Source organism: Eptesicus fuscus, chromosome 5 (assembly GCF_027574615.1).
Source record: "Eptesicus fuscus isolate TK198812 chromosome 5, DD_ASM_mEF_20220401, whole genome shotgun sequence".
In the NCBI taxonomy this organism is placed as follows: domain Eukaryota; kingdom Metazoa; phylum Chordata; class Mammalia; order Chiroptera; family Vespertilionidae; genus Eptesicus; species Eptesicus fuscus.
This window is the reverse complement of record NC_072477.1, coordinates 81,333,002-81,350,798: the sequence shown is the minus strand read 5'-3', so window position 1 is coordinate 81,350,798 and position 17,797 is coordinate 81,333,002. Positions and strand designations below refer to the sequence as shown.

Below are 17,797 nucleotides of genomic sequence, written 5' to 3'. Positions count from 1 at the left end.
AATGGGGATGCAGGCGGTAGAAGAAGGTGAGTGGGGATAAATGGTGATCAATGGAGACTTGACTTGTGTCGGTAAACACATACAGACACAAACACATACACACACACACACACACACACACACACACACACACACAGAGAGAGAGAGAGAGAGAGAGAGAGAGAGAGAGAGAAAGAGAGAAAGATAGATAGATAAATGAAGTGAGAACTGCAGAATGTTGATAACTGTTGAATCTGGATAATGGATATATGGAGGCCCATTTTATATATATCATAGACCCTCTTCAGATGATGGCAATTTTAATCTATCCCATAAGCATAGCCATAAATATCTATTATTTGGAGAAAATGTAGTAGTCAAATGGGAAAGCCTTAATCTCTCTTAATTTAAGGCCCTTTGTTGGACTCATACTTCACTCCAACTTAAAATAAATTTTCCCATAGCCCTTTCTTACCTACATATATTTAAAAGAAATATGTCTCTCCTCTATATAAGTGAAGGTTTGTCACATATGAGGCCCTTTAATAATGTCTCTCCAATTTTTATAAATTTCCTATCATGCCCCTAGCCTAAGGGCTGGAGGCCAGATTGAGGTGCAAACTCTCCTCCGACCCCTTAACAACAAATTTTCCCATACACTAGGCAGCTGCCTATTTGATTTGAGAGCATAAACTTTCACCACCCCAAAAACCTTGCTGAAATCCAGGTTATAAGAAGTGAATAATTAATCCAGACTCGCCCTCTAATCCCCTCCAGGAAATTAAAATTAGTACTACAGGGCTATTCCCACAGACAGTGTGGGCTATCAAAAAGGAAGATAGAAAACTCCACTTAGTAAATAAAAATCATATTAAAAGATAATAATATCAGCACTATATTTCCATAATGACGAGATCAGACAATGAATCCTTGGAAATAATTCATGCTGGAGGAAAATCAACATCAAACTGCAAAATTCTGCCATTGTCAGATGAACATCATTCCATTGTCCATTGTTCTTGTTACTACTGGTCTGGTTGCATTTGTTGGTTTGCAATCAAGAGGCCCAAACACTCCAAGTAAGTTATTCTTTCTACCAAACATGGAAAATGCTCAGAACCTTATGCCACTGAGTTTAGTTAATACAAGCCCTATCAGCCCAAAAGCTCTCTGGCTTGATGAAGCAAAGGGTTATACTATTTGGCCAAATTAGTGGCCTAACAACAGGCTAATGCTAGAGATCCTACTTCAGTCTCCTAAGAAACAAGACCCACATCAATTCAAATGGGTACACACTTGGAAAGGACACCTCCAGATGGCATTACCCAACTCAGGACTTCACTTCTGAAGATGACATCACAGCAGATGACACCACTCCAGCCTAAAACTTTGAGATCTCCCACTGGAGATTATTTTACCCTCTGTGCTGAAGCTAAGTTCACACCCTGAGCACTAAAAACTTCACCCCAGTAAAACCCACAGCCTGCACTTCCAAGATGCCAGCAAATTAAACACAGGATGGTTACTGCTATTCTTTCTTTGGTGTTAAGAATTTTACCATTTTTCTTGAAGTTGTTGTCTACTTAGCTCATTATCATGTTACTAGAGGTCAGGTGCATGAACTTCGTGCATGAGGGTGCGGGGGGTCCCTCAGCGCAGCCTTGCACCCTCTCACAATCCGGGACCCCTCAGGGGATGTCCAACTACCGGTCTAGGCAGGATTGGGCCTAAACCGGCAGTCAGACATTCCTCTCGCAATCCGGGACCGTTGGCTCCTAACCGCTTGCCTGCCTACCTGCCTGCCTGATCTCCCCTAACCACTCTGCCTGCTTGCCTGATCGTCCCTAACCATTTGCCTGCCTGCTTGATTGCCCATAACCACTTACCTGCCTGCTTGATTGCCCCTAACCGCTTGCCTGCCTGCCTGATTGCCCCTAACCGCCTCAGCCTTGGTCCCTGCACCTGGGACCCAGGCTTCCCTCCTCCAGCCAACCACAGAAAACCAGGACCTGGGCTTCCCTCCCACTGGCTGGCCGCAGGCACCCGAGACCCAGGCTGGCTTCACCCAGGCCGGCTTCGCTCAGGCCGGCCACAGGCACCCAGGACCCGGGCTGGCTGCAGGCACCCAGGACCTGGGCTAGCTTCAGCCAGGCCAGCCGCAGGCACCCAGGACCCTGGGTGGCTTCTCCTGGGCTCTGGCTTTGTCAGGAAGGACATCCAGAATGACATCCAGAAGATATCTGGTCTATCTGTCTAATTAGCATATTACCCTTTTATTAGTATAGATACCCCTTCTCTCACCAAAATGTACACCCCTTTACCACCATATCTAGTAGGAAATCTGATAGAGATTACTGCTAACTGCCATTTTAAAAATTAATGAAGATTATTGCTTCCCCTAAAAGTCATTTGCCTCGTACAGTCACCTATTGACCCTCTAGGGAGATGGCCATTCCCAGTGCTTTCTCTTACTCAGCCTCCTCCTACTTTTCACAATCCATTGTCTCAATCATGGACATAAAAACAATCCCCTCTCCTTGATTACACACAAATACCACTGAACTTTGCATTACTAAATCATCAGCTTATGCCCTCCAAATATGTAACCGAAAGACCTGCACCTTGATTCAAGATATTATTATCCACTAGATAGATACACATATAAATATCATACTTTTAGCACACTTTATAATTCTACCAATTTAGTGTTAGAGATCTTGGAAATTTCAGATTTGTTTCCATGGTTGATGCTACATAAATGAGAAACTTAGTTATGGGCCAGTATATAAAGATTCCTTTAAATTCTACTTATGTTTTTCCTTTTTACTCTCATAACAAAATGTTATCTTTGTTAAGTCAATCAATATCCTACTGTGTAAAAGACTCCTTTATGATTAAGGCCATTCAAATACCCAAGTAATCAAACTCAAAATTTATATAAAGACAACTAGGGGACAAGTGTAATACAGTATTTTTTTAAAGGCTATCTTGATCTAGTTTTGAGGTCCTGGCTAAAGGCTAGACATTTGTGTTTTCTGAAGTTACACCAAGTGCCTATCTTTCCACCTATTCTCTGTCTGCCACCCCTGAAACAGCAAGACTAACCCATCATCTTCCTTCTCATCCTCAGCCTGCTCAATAAAATGACAACAAAGATAAAGACCTTTAGGATGATCTACTTCCACTTAATAAACAGTAAGTAATCATTATGAGGTACAGTTAACAAACTTATCTGTGATTATATCTATGATGGTTTTCATTTGAAAATCTAATAACTGTACAGCAAAAAGCTATATGGGATGTTTTTGTGTCATTGACATAATCATCATCATGCCTAAAAATTCATTGTGTAAAAAAATCATGTGCAAGACTTGTATGGAAGTGATAGCCTATTCTTACATAGATATAAGGTAAGTGATATTTAATATAAAATTAATAATTTGTTAGTTTTCTTACTACCATATTTTCCAGCGTATAAGATGACTTTTTAACCCAGGAAAATCTTCTATATGCCCAGTCATCTCATACGCTGGAAAATATGGTATTTTATAACATTACCATACAATATGCTACTCTCTTTAATTGGAGAAGCTGCTTATCAGCCTAATGTTACAGTTAAGTGGTTTTGTAAAACATGTAACAATGTTTCCGATACTGTAGTATGAATATGACTACCATACTGTACACTATAAAATTTTTATAATAATCTATTCATTAGAGTATAGGCTAGGTTACCATGTAGCAATCATATTGATTACACTAGGCTACCATAACATAATTTACTGCTTTTTTGTTATCAATGCATGAATTGTTAGACCTGTAAATAAATAAGAATTTCTTTTTCATAATTTATTTTCGTTTTTGATGTCTTGTGTTAGCAATACATAAATATCTACAGTATTTTGTATCATATAAGACAATATTGATGTAGGTATTGACAGACATCCTATCTAATAATAGACAAATATGCAAATTGACCATACCTCTGACATGCCCACAAGCCACGCCCACCATCCAATCAGAGCGAGCATGCAAATTAACCCAAACCAAGATGGCTACAGCCACAGAGAGCAAGGTTTCCTAGGTAACAGAGGAAGCCAAGCTTTCCGCCTGCCCTTGCCAGGCCTAAGCCTCCACTCAAGCTACAAAGTTTCAATTATAGAAGGTAAACAAATTCAAACAAATGGCGGCAGAACGGAGCTTGAGAGAGCAGGCCAGGGTTGCTGCCGGCAACAGGGGAAGCAAAGCTTTCCGCACACCCTGGCCAGGCCCACCCGCTTAAGGCAACAAAGTTTCAATTATAACCCCAAAACAAATGGCTACCGGCCTCGGAGGGAGCCCCAGGCTTGGCTCCGCTCCAGGCTACAAAGTTTCAATTGTAGAAGGAAAATAAATTCCAGATACCAGGGCCTCCGCTTGCGTTGCCAGGGGGCGTGGCCGACCTGCAAACCACCACAGGCCCCTCGCTCAGGCCTCCCCACACCCCAAGGGAACCCCCACCTGATCCCGGATGCCCTTCAGGGCAAACCAGCTGGCCCCCACCCCTGTACCAGGCCTCTATCCTATCTAATAAAAGAGTAATCTGCAGATTGATCATCACTGCAACACACAATATAGCTGCCTCCATGTGGTCAAAGATCCTGCCCCCATGTGGACACAAGATGGCCACCACAAGATGGCCAGCAGGAGAGGGCAGTTGGGAGGCACCTGGCCTGCAAGGGAGGGCAGTTGAGAGGGACCAGGCCTGCAAGGGAGGGCAGTTGGAGGTGATCAACCCTGCAGGAGAGGGCAGTTAGGGGTGACCAGGCCGACAGAGGAGGGAAGTTGGGGGCAAACAGGCTGGCATCAGAGTGGTTAGGGGGTGATCAGGCTGGCAGGCAGAAGCGGTTAGGGGCAATCAGGAAGGCAGGCAGGCAAGTAGTTGGGAGCCAGCAGTCCTGGATTGTGAGTGGGATGTCCGACTGCCCGTTTAGGCCCGATCCCAGTGGGCAGTCGGACATCCCTTGAGGGGTCCCATATTGGCGAGGGTACAGGCTGGGCTGAGGGACAACCCCCCCTCCGTGCACGAATTTCTTGCACCGGGCCTCTAGTAATTCATAAATAGACAACATAAAATTGTGGTATGATAAATACAGCACAGTACTCTAAATGTATTTTATTTTCCTTATTAGAGGCCCGGTGCATGAATTTGTGCACCAGTGGGGTCCCTCGGATTGGCCTGCGGGATTGGGCTGAAACCGGCTCTCTGACATCCCCCAAGGGGTCCCAGATTGTGAGAGGGTACAGGCCAGGCTGAGGGACCCCACTGGTGCACAGTCGGGGCTGGGGAGGGATGTGGGAGGTTGGCCAGCCGGGTAGGAACCATGGGAGGGCTCCAGGGCATGTCTCACTCAGTCCCAACTGGCCAGATCCCAGCAGCAAGCTAACCTATTGGTCAGAGCGTCTGCCCCCTGGTGGTCAGTGCACATCATAGCGAGTGGTTGAGTGGCCTTAGCAAATCATTAGCATATTATGCTTTGATTGGTTGAAGAGACGACTGGACATTTAGAATATTAGGCTTTTATTATATTGGATGATTTTCTTAATAACATTTTCTATTCTCTAGCTTACTTTAAGGTAAAAATATAGTATATAATACACATAACATATAAAATATGTTAATCAATTGTGTACATTATCAGTAAGTCTTCTGGTCAACAGTGAGGTATTAGTAGTTAAGTTTTTGGGAGTCAAATATTATACACAAGTTTTTGACTGCCCATAACCCCCACATTGTTCAAGGGCCAACTGTATATTGTAATAAAAGTTATGTGAATGTCTTTGGGGCTATTAATAAGTAAAATAAGGAATACTTGATCAAAGAGCACTGAGCTGCAATGACAGTCAACTAAGTGACTAAGAGTGGGTAACATATACAGTGTGGACTCTCAGGACAAAGTAGTGATTCACATTCTGGGAAGTACAGGGCAGGGAAGTGCAGGATTTCATTATGCTACTCAGAACAGTATGTGGTTTAAAACTTATAAATTGTTTATCTTTGGAACTTTCCATTTAATACTTTTGGACTGTGTTTGACCCCGGGTAACTGAAACTGCAAAAAGAAAAACTGCAGAGAAGGGGGGCAACTGTATTTATATAGAATAAAGACTTTGGTCTAGTGCATGATCCCCTGACAGAAACAATATCCAGGTAAGTATATTTAGTGTCACTGGAACACCATACATTGAGGATACTTGAGAAAATTTATCTATGTTTAACATTTATAAAATTGATTTTCATATCACAACAAATATGTTCTCATTTTTCTTCTCCTTGATTCACTTCTAATCCTTCACAGACTCCTTCCATTTTAGATATGCTTTCAGTGGGTAAGTTAGTGTGACATTGGAACTAGTAAATCAATAGAAGGATGAAATACATCTCATTATCTTGATTTGCTTTCTCATCTTGTTCTTACCAAGGAGGGTGTCAGAGGTCTGTCTATAATGGAAAAAGAGAGCTATTATATTGCCATTTAATTCTTGCTTACCTTGCTCAAAGGATTTAAGTTTATGGTTGCCTAATAAATCTTAAAGCAACAGTAAATTATGCTTTTCTGTTTTTTTCAAGGCCAATTCAGATGGTTAGAATTTCTTGAGTTCTCAGATAGAAGCAGTCTCTAATTATATGGTGTGTGGAGTAGGAAATGGGGAGAAAGGACACCACTTGTCAACTAGGCAATCAAGGTTTCCTAAAATATAAAAGTGGGCTCGGTGCTATACATACTAATTGTCATACAATGCATTATAGTAATATTTACTATGTGTCAAATACTATTCTAGGCCCAGATGAAATTTTATTTTTAAATGTTCTAATTGAGTTTATATTCTAGAGGAAACAGATAGTAGCCAAATTAAATGTCAAATACTACCAGGTCACTTGGGTTCTCCAAAAAAGCAGAAACTAGAATGAAATTAGGATTTTAACTGGGTTAGGGGATAATGCCTGTGAGTAATAAAGGGGAGGAGGAATATAACTGGACAGAGAAGCTTTCAAGCACAATGCTAATCTGACACCTGTGAAAGCAAACAGGGAGAAAGCAAGATTGGGCTGGGAGAATTTCAGGTCATGATGTAGATTTGACAATTACTTTACCAACTGAATGTGGATTTTCTAAGCAAAGACTGCCAATTAGAGGATGAAATGGACAAAAAATGACTTGGTCCTATTGTCCTCAGCATTCTCAGTGGATGACTGGGGTCTGTATGGAAAGAGTTTCAATTGTGGCTAAAAATCCAAGACTCACATTGAAGATGGTACAGTGGACAATTGTCCATTAACTTCACCCCTTGAAGCTGAATGAAAATTCTGTCTTATAGCGAGGTCTGAGCAATGCGTCTCTAGGGCTGTCACAAATGACATGCCTTTGAAAATAAACTTGTGCAAAAGACAGATTGTAATAGTGTGGAGGGTGGTGTCATTTTAGATTGGTTATTTAAAACATAAGCTCATTGAAAGGCTCTTTAAAGGAATAATATTAGATCAGGGAATATTAGGAAGGTGAGGAAACAAGCAATGCAGAAAATCTGAGTATCATATTCCATAAAATATAAAAGTGGGCTTGGTGCTATACATACTCATTGTCATGATACGTCAAGCCATACTAATTGTCATGGCTTGACAGGGGACCTGAGGTTGTGACCCCGCCCGGAGGGGTTTGATGGGGGTCAGGCCAGCCGGGTCTGGGTCTCACCCAATGGGAGTGGGGCCGGCCGGATCTAGGTCTCCTGCATTTCAAAACGTGTGTGGGTGGTGGGCGAGGTCTTGACTCTGACAGGAGGGAGATTTTCATATACATTTTACTAATTTTCTTTCATCTCTGACACTTCTATTACAGAGAAAAGGAATGGTATGTGCAAAAGGCTTGAGGTAGTAGTGTGTTTGGCAAGGAATAAGAAAGTAAACAGTGGCCTAGAATAAATCATCTTTTACCTTAAGTAAGATTAGTTTGAGATCAAGGTATATATGAAAGTGTAAATGATCAAGAACAACCAGGGAAATCTAATAATAGAGGAATATGTCAATTAGCATGGATGCCGTAATGTCACAACTGAACAGCAGGGACCTGAGGCTGCATGGTGCCTGGCCAGGGTGAGGGACCTCAGGCTGCTCCCCTCACCTGGTGGGACTTAACAGGGGACCTCAGGCCGTGACCCTCACCCGGCTAGGCTTAATGGGGGACCTCAGGCCACGGCCCCCGCCCAGCAGAGATGGACAGGGGACCTCAGGCCACACCCGCTGGCCCAGCGGGGCTTGACAGGGGACCTCAGGCTGTGCCCCCCCCTGCACCAGTGCCAGGCTGGGGGACCTCAGGCCATGCCCCCCAGCCTATAAGGACTTGACAGGGGACCTCAGGCAATGCCTACCCCACCCCAGTACCAGGCCGGGGGACCTCAGTCTATGCCCCCCACCCTGGTGCTGGGCCAGGAAACCTGAGGTTGTGACCCCATCCTGCAGTGCTTGATGGGGGACCTGAGGCTGCGCCCCCTGACCAGAGGGGTTTGACGGGGGTGGGGTTGGCCAGGTCAAGGTCTCACCAAATGGGAGTGGAGCCGGCTGGGTCTAGGTCTCCTGTGTTTTTGAAGCACATGTGGGTGGTGGGTGAGGTCTTGACTCTAGATCCCACAGTGCACCCCAGACTCTGACAGGAGGGAGATTTTCATATACATTTTAACAATTTTCTTTCATCTCTGACACTTCTATTATAGAGAAAGGGCAAATAGCAATATTAAAATATTTCCTCTAATTAATTTCCTTTTAATGTGCATGAATTTTGTGCACCGGGCCACTATCCTATCTAATAAAAGAATAATGTGCAAATTGACCATCACTCCAACACACAAGGTGGCTGCCCCCATGTGGTCAAAGATGGCTGCCCCCATATGGACACAAGATGGCTGCCACAAGATGGCCAGCAGGGTAGGGCAGTTGGGAGGGACCAGGCCTGCAAGAGAGGGCAGGTGGGGGCGATCAAGACTGCAGGGGAGGGCAGTTAGGGGTGACCAGGCCAGCAGAGGAGGGAAGTTGGGGGGCGACTGGGCCTGCAGGGAAAGGCAGTTGGGGGGGACCCAGGCCTGCAGGGGAGAGCAGTTGGGGATGACCAGGCCTGCAGGGGAGGGCAGTTAGGGGCAAACAGGCTGGCAGGGGAGCAGTTAGGCATCAATCAGGCCAGCAGGGGAGTGGTTAGGGGGTGATCAGGCTGGCAGGCAGAAGCAGTTAGGGGCAATCAGGAAGGCAAGCAGGCGAGCAGTTGGGAGCCAGCAGTCCTGGATTGTGAGAGGGATGTCCAACTGCCCGTTTAGGGCCGATCCTACTGGGATCGGCCCTAAACGGGCAGTCAGACATCCCTTGAGGGGTCCCAGATTGGAGAGGGTGCAGGCTGGGCTGAGGGACACACACCCCCATGCACAAATTTCGTGCACCGGGCCTCTAGTTCTTAATATAAGAAAGAGCATGTGGTAGGGGAATAGCTGATAAAACATACTGTAAAATTTATCTAATTAAAAGTATATATTTGTGCGGATTAGTAAACCAATCAATGGAAAGAAATAGATAATAAAGGATATTTATGGGCATTTATGAAATTTAGTATATAATCAAAATGAAGTTTTAAGATAATTCAGAAAATATACATTGATTTTAAATAGCATTGTAGCACTTGAACAGGCATAATAAATAATTAAAACAGATGTGTTCCTCCATCACCACACTACCGGATTACTTCAGTTGGATCAGAATTCTAAATTAAAAAATATTGATACCATTCAGGGCCTTAAAACAAATAAAGCATGAATAAATTCCTGGATTTCTTTGATAACTTCTGAATGGGTAGAAGTTTCTTAACTATGCCTTAGCATATAAGAAAAGAGTTATCAATCTGATTACATAAAGTTAAGACAAAGAAAAAAAATACCTTTATGTATGGCAAACACATGAATACACACTAACCCACACAATCAATACATAAATTGAAAAGAAAAATGACCATCTGAGGAAAATTTGCAACTTATCTTATATAATAATAGACAAATATGCAAATTGACCATACCTCCGACACACCCACAAGCCACGCCCACAAGCCACGCCCACCATCCAATCAGAGCGAGCATGCAAATTAACCCAAACCAAGATGGCTACAGCCACAGAGAGCAAGGTTTCCTAGGTAACAGAGGAAGCCAAGCTTTCTGCCAGCCGTTGCAGGCCTAAGCCTCCACTCAAGCTACAAAGTTTCAATTATAGAAGGTAAACAAATTCAAACAAATGGCGGCAGAATGGAGCTTGAGAGAGCAGGCCAGGGTTGCCGCCGGCAACAGGGGAAGCAAAGCTTTCCACACACCCTGGCTGGGCCCACCCGCTTAAGGCAACAAAGTTTCAATTATAACCCCAACTCAAATGGCTTCGGGCCTCGGAGGGAGCCCCAGGCTTGGCTCTGCTCCAGGCTACAAGGTTTCAATTGTAGAAGGAAAATAAATTCCAGATACCAGGGCCTCCGCTTGCATTGCCAGGGGGCGTGGCCCGCCTGCAAACCACCTCAGGCCCCTCACTCAGGCTGCCCCACGCCCCAAGGGTACCCCACCCTGATCAGGGACACCCTTCAGGGCAAACCAGCTGGCCCCCACCCCTGTACCAGGCCTCTATCCTATCTAATAAAAGAGTACTATGCAGATTGATCATCACTGCAACACACAATATAGCTGCCCCCATGTGGTCAAAGATCCTGCCCCCATGTGGACACAAGATGGCCACCACAAGATGGCCAGCAGGAGAGGGCAGTTGGGAGGCACCCGGCCTGCAAGAGAGGGCAGTTGAGAAGGACCAGGCCTGCAAGGGAGGGAAGTTGAGAGGGACCAAGCCTGCAAGGAAGGGCAGTTGGAGGTGATCAACCCTTCAGGAGAGGGCAGTTAGGGGTGACCAGGCCGGCAGAGGAGGGAAGTTGGGGGCAAACAGGCTGGCAGCAGAGTGGTTAGGGGGTGATCAGGCTGGCAGGCAGAAGCGGTTAGGGGCAATCAGGAAGGCAGGCAGGCAAGCAGTTGGGACCCAGCAGTCCTGGATTGTGAGAGGGATGTCCGACTGCCCGTTTAGGCCCGATCGGACCTAAACGGGCAGTCGGACATCCCTTGAGGGGTCCCAGATTGGAGAGGGTACAGGCTGGGCTGAGGGACAACCCCCCTCCGTGCACGAATTTCGTGCACCGGGCCTCTAGTCTTATATAAAGGCCTAGTATGCCTATTATACAAAGATAATCTAAAAATGTTTAAAAAGACCATATACTATTTTAAAATAGGGCACAGTAAACAAACATTTCATAGAGAATATATTCATATACTAGTAACTTATGAATATTTTTCTAGTTCACTGATATCAAGACAAAGAGAAATTAAAACATTGAGATATTATTTCCTACCTATACAAATGTCAAAAAATTCAAAAGCTTAAAAACATGCATTCTGTGGGTGTAAGGGTAGTGAAATAGTCTCTTTTGTACATTGCTGGTGAAATTACAAAGTAACAAAGTCCTTGTGAATTGGACTATGGGATTTTCTTGAAATATTTTCTTGAAATATTTTTATTTTTTCACCTAACAACTTCACTAAAAATATCCCAAATATAACCTGTTGAGATTTAAAATAACATATGATCAAGACTATTCATTGCTATATCACTTGTAAGCACAAGACAATGGAAATAATCCAAAGGTCCATTGACATTGAATTGATTAAATATACTCTGGTACTTATGTGACATAAAAATGAATAAGATAACTTATACTATAGATACAAATATGTAGTGATCTCCATGATATATAATAGATAAAAAATCAAGATGCCAAAATTGTTTGTATTATGAGAAAACTCAATAATCTGAGATGGAAATTTGTGGGCCTTTCACTAAACAATCTAGCCTTCTAACTCTTAGGTAGCCATCTTCTGTCAGTTTCTCAGGAGCTTCCAGAAGAATGGAGCCCCTATGTCCTACCTATAGCAGTGACCTTGACAATGCACCATTGTATTGGCTTTTCCTCTTTCTGTGTGCGATTCTCCCTATTTCCTCTTCCTACCTTCCTGTGTTCAGCCCACACCTAAATCCTTGTCTCTGGCTCTGCTTTTGAGAACACCAAGCAATCGCAAAACCTGAGAAGTCTTTGGACATGTTTCCATGTGGTTGTACTCTATATTTGTTCTCAATAAATTGTTTGTTGATGAAAAATTATTCTAAATCATAGCAAGTCCATGATAGTCCTTGTTAGGACACATGAACTTAGTAATATAAAATATAATATGTCTGGCCCTGGCCTGTTTGGCTCAGTGGATAGAGTGTCGGCCTGTGGAGTGAAGGGTCCTGGGTTCAATTCTAGTAGGGGGCATATGCCCAGGTTGTGGGCTCAATCCCCAGTAGGGAGTATGCAGGAGGCAGCCAATCAATAATTCTCTCTCATCATTGATGTTTCTCTCTCTCTCTCTCTCCCTTTCCCTTCCTCTCTGAAATCAATAAATATATATTATATATATATATATATTATTTATATTATATTTTTTTTTAAATGTCCATACGATAGGTCTGATTTTGGAGGGGTCGTGGTGAATCAAGCCTTAATATCCTAACTTTAAATTCAAATTGTGTCATACCTACCAAGAAGATTATCATATGTTCCTGTAATAATAAAATCCTCAAACTACTAAAAGATATTATTTGCATTTTAAAGATGCAAATAATTATTAGTTGAAGATTTAAATGATATATGAAGAGGATGAAATCTAAACCACTTTTTCCAGACTACTATTTTGATTTTACTGAATTTGTTTTCAATGTTAGTTTATGACTTCGCCATTACTCACCATGATGTTTGCAGGAAAATTGTGACATGAGAAAATAGGTTTCAAATAGGTTATATATATATATATATATATATATATATATATATATATATAAAATAGGCAATAATAGATTGGGATACAATTTATAAAAATAAATTAGCAACCCCATACATACACACAATAGAATATTACTTAGCCATAAAAATAATGAAATTTCACTTTTGCAAAAACATAGATGAAGCCAGAGAGTATTATGCTAAGTGAAATAAGCCAGACATTTGATTTCACTTATAATCTAAAGAACACAATAAATAAACAAACAAACTAGAAACAGACTGATGGATGCCAGAGGAAACAGTGGGGTGGGGGTCTGGGTGAAAACAGGTGAAGGGATTAAGAAGTACTAATTTGTAGTTATAAGATAGTCAAGGGCTGTAAAACAGCATAGGACTATAGTCAACTATATTGTGATAACTATGTATGATGCCAGGTGGGTACTTGAAATATTAGGGGGAACATTATGTGAAGTATATGATTGTCTAATTGCTATGATATACACCTGAAATTAATTTACACTAATAAAAGAGAAACATGCAAATTGACTATACCTCTACTACACCCACAAGACACGCCCACCAGCCAATCAGGAGTGAGTATGCAAATTAACCCAACCAAGATGGCTGTGGCCACAGAGCGAGCAGGAGGCTTGGTTTTCCCCAGCAATGGAAGAAGCAAAGTTTCCCACCCACTCTGGCTGGCCCTGGCCTCCGCTCAAGGCTACAAAGTTTCAATTATAGAAGATAAATAAATCCCAACAAAAATGGCAGTGGCCACGGAGCTGGAGAGAGCAGGAGGCTTGGGTTGCCCCCAATGATGGAGGAAGCCAAGCTTCCTGGCCGGCCCTGGCCTCTGCTCAAAGCTACAAAGTTTCTATTATAGAAGATAAATAAATTCCAGATACAAGGCCCTCCACCTGGGCCAACAGGGGTGTGTGGCTGGCCTGCAAACCACCACAGGCCCCTGGTCAAGTCTTCCCCACACCCCAAGGGAACCCCCACCCTGATCCAGGACATCCTTCAGGGCAAACCAGCTGGCCCCCACCCGTGCACCAGGCCTCTATCCTATCTAAAAAAGAGTAATATGCAAATTTACCATCACTCCAACACACAAGATGGCTGCCCCCATGTGGTCAAAGATAGCTGCCCCCATGTGGACACAAGATGGCTGCCACAAGATCGCCAGTAGGGGAAGGCAGTTGTGAGGGATCAGGCCTGCAAGGGAGGGCAGTTGTGGGCAATCAAGCCTGCAGGGGAGGGCATTTAGGGTTAACCAGGTCAGCAGTGGAGGGAAGTTGGGGTGACTGGGCTTGCAGGGAAGGGCAGTTGGGGGGAACCCAGGCTTTCAGGGGAGGGCAGTTAGGGGCAATCAGGCTGGTAGGGGAGCAGTTAGGCATCAATCAGGCTGGCAGGAAAGTGGTTAGGGGGTGATTAGGCTGGCAGGCAGAAGCAGTTAGGGGCAATCAGGAAGGCAGGCAGGTGAGCAGTTGGGAGCCAGCAGTCCTAGATTGTGAGAGGGGTCCCAGATTGGAGAGGGTGCAGGCTGGGCTGAGGGACACACCCCCCATGCACGAATTTTGTGCACTGGGCCTCTAGTACAAAATAATGTTGAATACCAACTATAATTTAAAAATATATATATAACCGAGGATGTACATCAAAACTATATCTCTAAAATTGAAGTGCTAAGCCCTTTGCATTATAATAGGTAAAAATAATTAACTACTTAAAACTTTGTATATGATATTGCTTGTTTAATGCAAAAATGTTAGCAGTTATGTAACTATCTAGTCTTAACCTATTTTAGCATAAGAAACTGCATATGAGGTTTTTTTCACTAACAATTATTTTCTCTTGAGTTATAAAGTTGGTTCTCACTTACCTCATTTCTTCCTAATCATCATATCTTTAGAAATACTTCTTTTATTAGAAAAGAGTTTTTGAAATCATTTATTCATATTTTCTGTACTAGCAGGAATTAACTTTATATTTCTTATTTTGAAAATTAATCAAATTTTTAGCCTGGACTATTGATATATTTCATTTCTCATTATAAGATGCACCAAGAGTTTCAATAATGTGTACCATCAAAATAGGATTTTTATTTATTCATCATTTTCATTATGAGTAATCTTCATGCTCAATATTTTAGTCCTCTAAGTAAGTAGCAAAATTATACTGTACAATGTCAGGAAAATGAGGTTAGTCTATGTACAAGTCAAGTGAAAAGATTTTCTCTCATCTCCACTGAATTTGTGAACTAATAAATAATGTAAGAGAGAAAAGATTGGCTGCTTAAAATCAATTCCACTATCTAAAGTATATCAATATGCTGAAAATATAGAGGAAACTGTAATAAGGCAAGTCATTGCAGAAGTTAGAGAAAACAACATTTGCAGTAGGCTGTAAGCTAGAATTTCATATAATGTTACCATATCATATTTGGTCAAAAGATGATGATCTAAGTCGAACTTTCTAAAATAAGGCATGCATCTCTAGGAGGCAATGTTATAAATAAATCTATCAAGTATGGTTTAAATATTCTTTAAAGATTCTATATAAACCCACTTTAATTTTGTGTCTGAGTAGTTTCTCAAATTGTTATTTTATGACATGACTAGTGCCCTGGTGCATGGATTTGTGCACATTGAAAGGAAATTAATTAGAAGGTGTTAGGCGGAGCAGGACAGGGTGAGAAGGGCCAGACACGGCCTAGAGCCAAACTCCTGCTATCCCTCCCTGGCAGGCCACACCTGAAGCAGCGCTATGGCTCAGCTCGAAGGTTGTCTGTAGAGTGACCGGGATCCCTCCGGCAGGTGGGGTCCCTTGGCCTGGCCTGTGGGGATCAGGCTGAAACTGCTCTCTGACATCCCCTGAGGGGTCCCGGATTGTGAGAGGGCAGTTCTCGGGTGATGCACCCCGGAATCCAGCTCCCTCCTCTCTGGTTCTGGGTATGTTACCCAAGAATCGCCGCTGCCAAGTCATCGCAGCTTGGCAGCTCCAGCGTTGAGCGTCTGCCCTGATGTTCAGTGCGCATCATATCTACCGGCTGGTCGGACAATCGCTTAGTCTTTTATATAGATAGATAGATACTTTTATTACATTGTCCATCAAATGAAAAAAAAAGAAAATGTGTTACAATATTCTCAATGAAAAACTGGCAAATATATATTTTTAACCCTTTGCACTCGGATGTCGAGTGTGACTCGACACGGTTAGCAGTAGAATAAAGGAATCAAAAAAAGCAAGCGAGTGCAAAGGGTTAATTTTTAAATTTGTATCTGTAAACATGACTCTCTTCAAAATTAAGCATAAAAGTAGATTTGGAAAAAACCACATCTCTCAACAGAATATCAAATTACCTAAATTGAATAGGAGCAAAGTTTTCACTATGAAAGTGACTCTGTTAGCAAAAATTCAAGTTAGCAAAAATTCAGATTTACAAAGTTTAGTTTTAAGGGTAGTTTTTCTAAACCACAGATACTCATTTCAAAAAAAAATCATGCATAGCCAATTATTTTCACTATAATATTTGTGAAGTAGCTCCTTTTTTTTTTTCTTCTGCACTTTTGGTAGTCTCAAGATCAAGTATTATTTAGCCTTTAAAAGATTAGGTTAAATTTTCAATGAATTATAATATATACTGACAAATGCATAAATTGAATGTATATAGATCCTCAATAGTAATAAGAGAAAAAAAATTAATGGACACAGCATATGAACAGATTTCTCCAAATAAAACCATACTAATGGTCAACAAAAAATGCACTGTATGAAATGAAAATTACTCCAAAGAGGGTCTTCACACAGGGATGCAACACAAAGTTTAGAATGTTGCATAGTACAAGGAGCAGCCATGCTGTGTCCAACAGACATCATCTCCATGACTCTGTAATGCCTTTTACTTTCTGAAATAATAATCTTGTTAACGATACCATTAAAAATCTCTTCTTATCCATCTCAGATCCACACCTATCAATATCATGCTACAAATCTGGTAATTTTGTCATCATTTAATATACCCTAACCCAAGCCAAAAACCTCTGAATCACTCTTGAAAACTTCCTATCCCTCCTCTCTCATTGTCATTTTTATCACTAAATCCTGTCTGTTTTAACCATCTAAAATTTTCCAGATTCTTATTCATTATTCTATCTCCATTGCCACCACACTGGTCTAGGCTTCCTTTTTATTAAAAAAAAAAAAACAAAAAAAAAACACAAAAAAACAAAAAAAAACACACACACACACAAAACAAAACAAAATGTATTTAAGTTTAATTCAGATAAAATGTGTGTGGTGCCACTGTATGAATCAAGATAAGAAAACTTTCCATCACTCTAAAAATATCGTGGCTTAGTTTCCAATACATCCCCCATCCCCACACCACCAGGCAACAACTAATCTGATTCCTATCACTAAAGGTTAGTTTATTCTGGAACTTCACTTAAATGAATCATTTTTTGTTTGTTTGTTTGTTTGTTTTGTCTTGCTCCTTTTTACAGCAAAACATTTTGGAAATCCACCCATGTAATATATATCAGTGGTGTGTTCTTATATTTCTCAGTAATAGTCCATTATATGAATACTAGGGGCCCAGTGCATGAAATTCATGAACGGGGGTGGGGTGAGAGGGTGGTGTCCCTCAGCCCAGCCTGCACCCTCTCCAAATAGGGACCCCTCGAGGGATGTCCAACTGCCCTTTTAGGCCCAATCCTACCGGGATCAGGCCTAAACGGGCAATCAGACATCCCTCTCACAATCCAGGACTGCTGGCTCCCAACTGCTTTCCTGCCTGCCTTCCTGATTGCCCATAAATGCTTCTGCCTACCAGCCTGAATAACCCTAACCACTCCCCTGCCAGCCTGATCGATGCTTAACTGCTCCCCTGCCAGCCCTTTTGCCCTT

General features: G+C 42.3%; 1 pseudogene; it reads right to left on the bottom strand.

Moving 5' to 3' along the window:
- Positions 1–242: 242 nt before the first annotated feature.
- On the bottom strand, positions 243–368 carry LOC114226863 (small nucleolar RNA SNORA29; annotated as a pseudogene).
- Between the last annotated feature and the right edge of the window lie 17,429 nt (positions 369–17,797).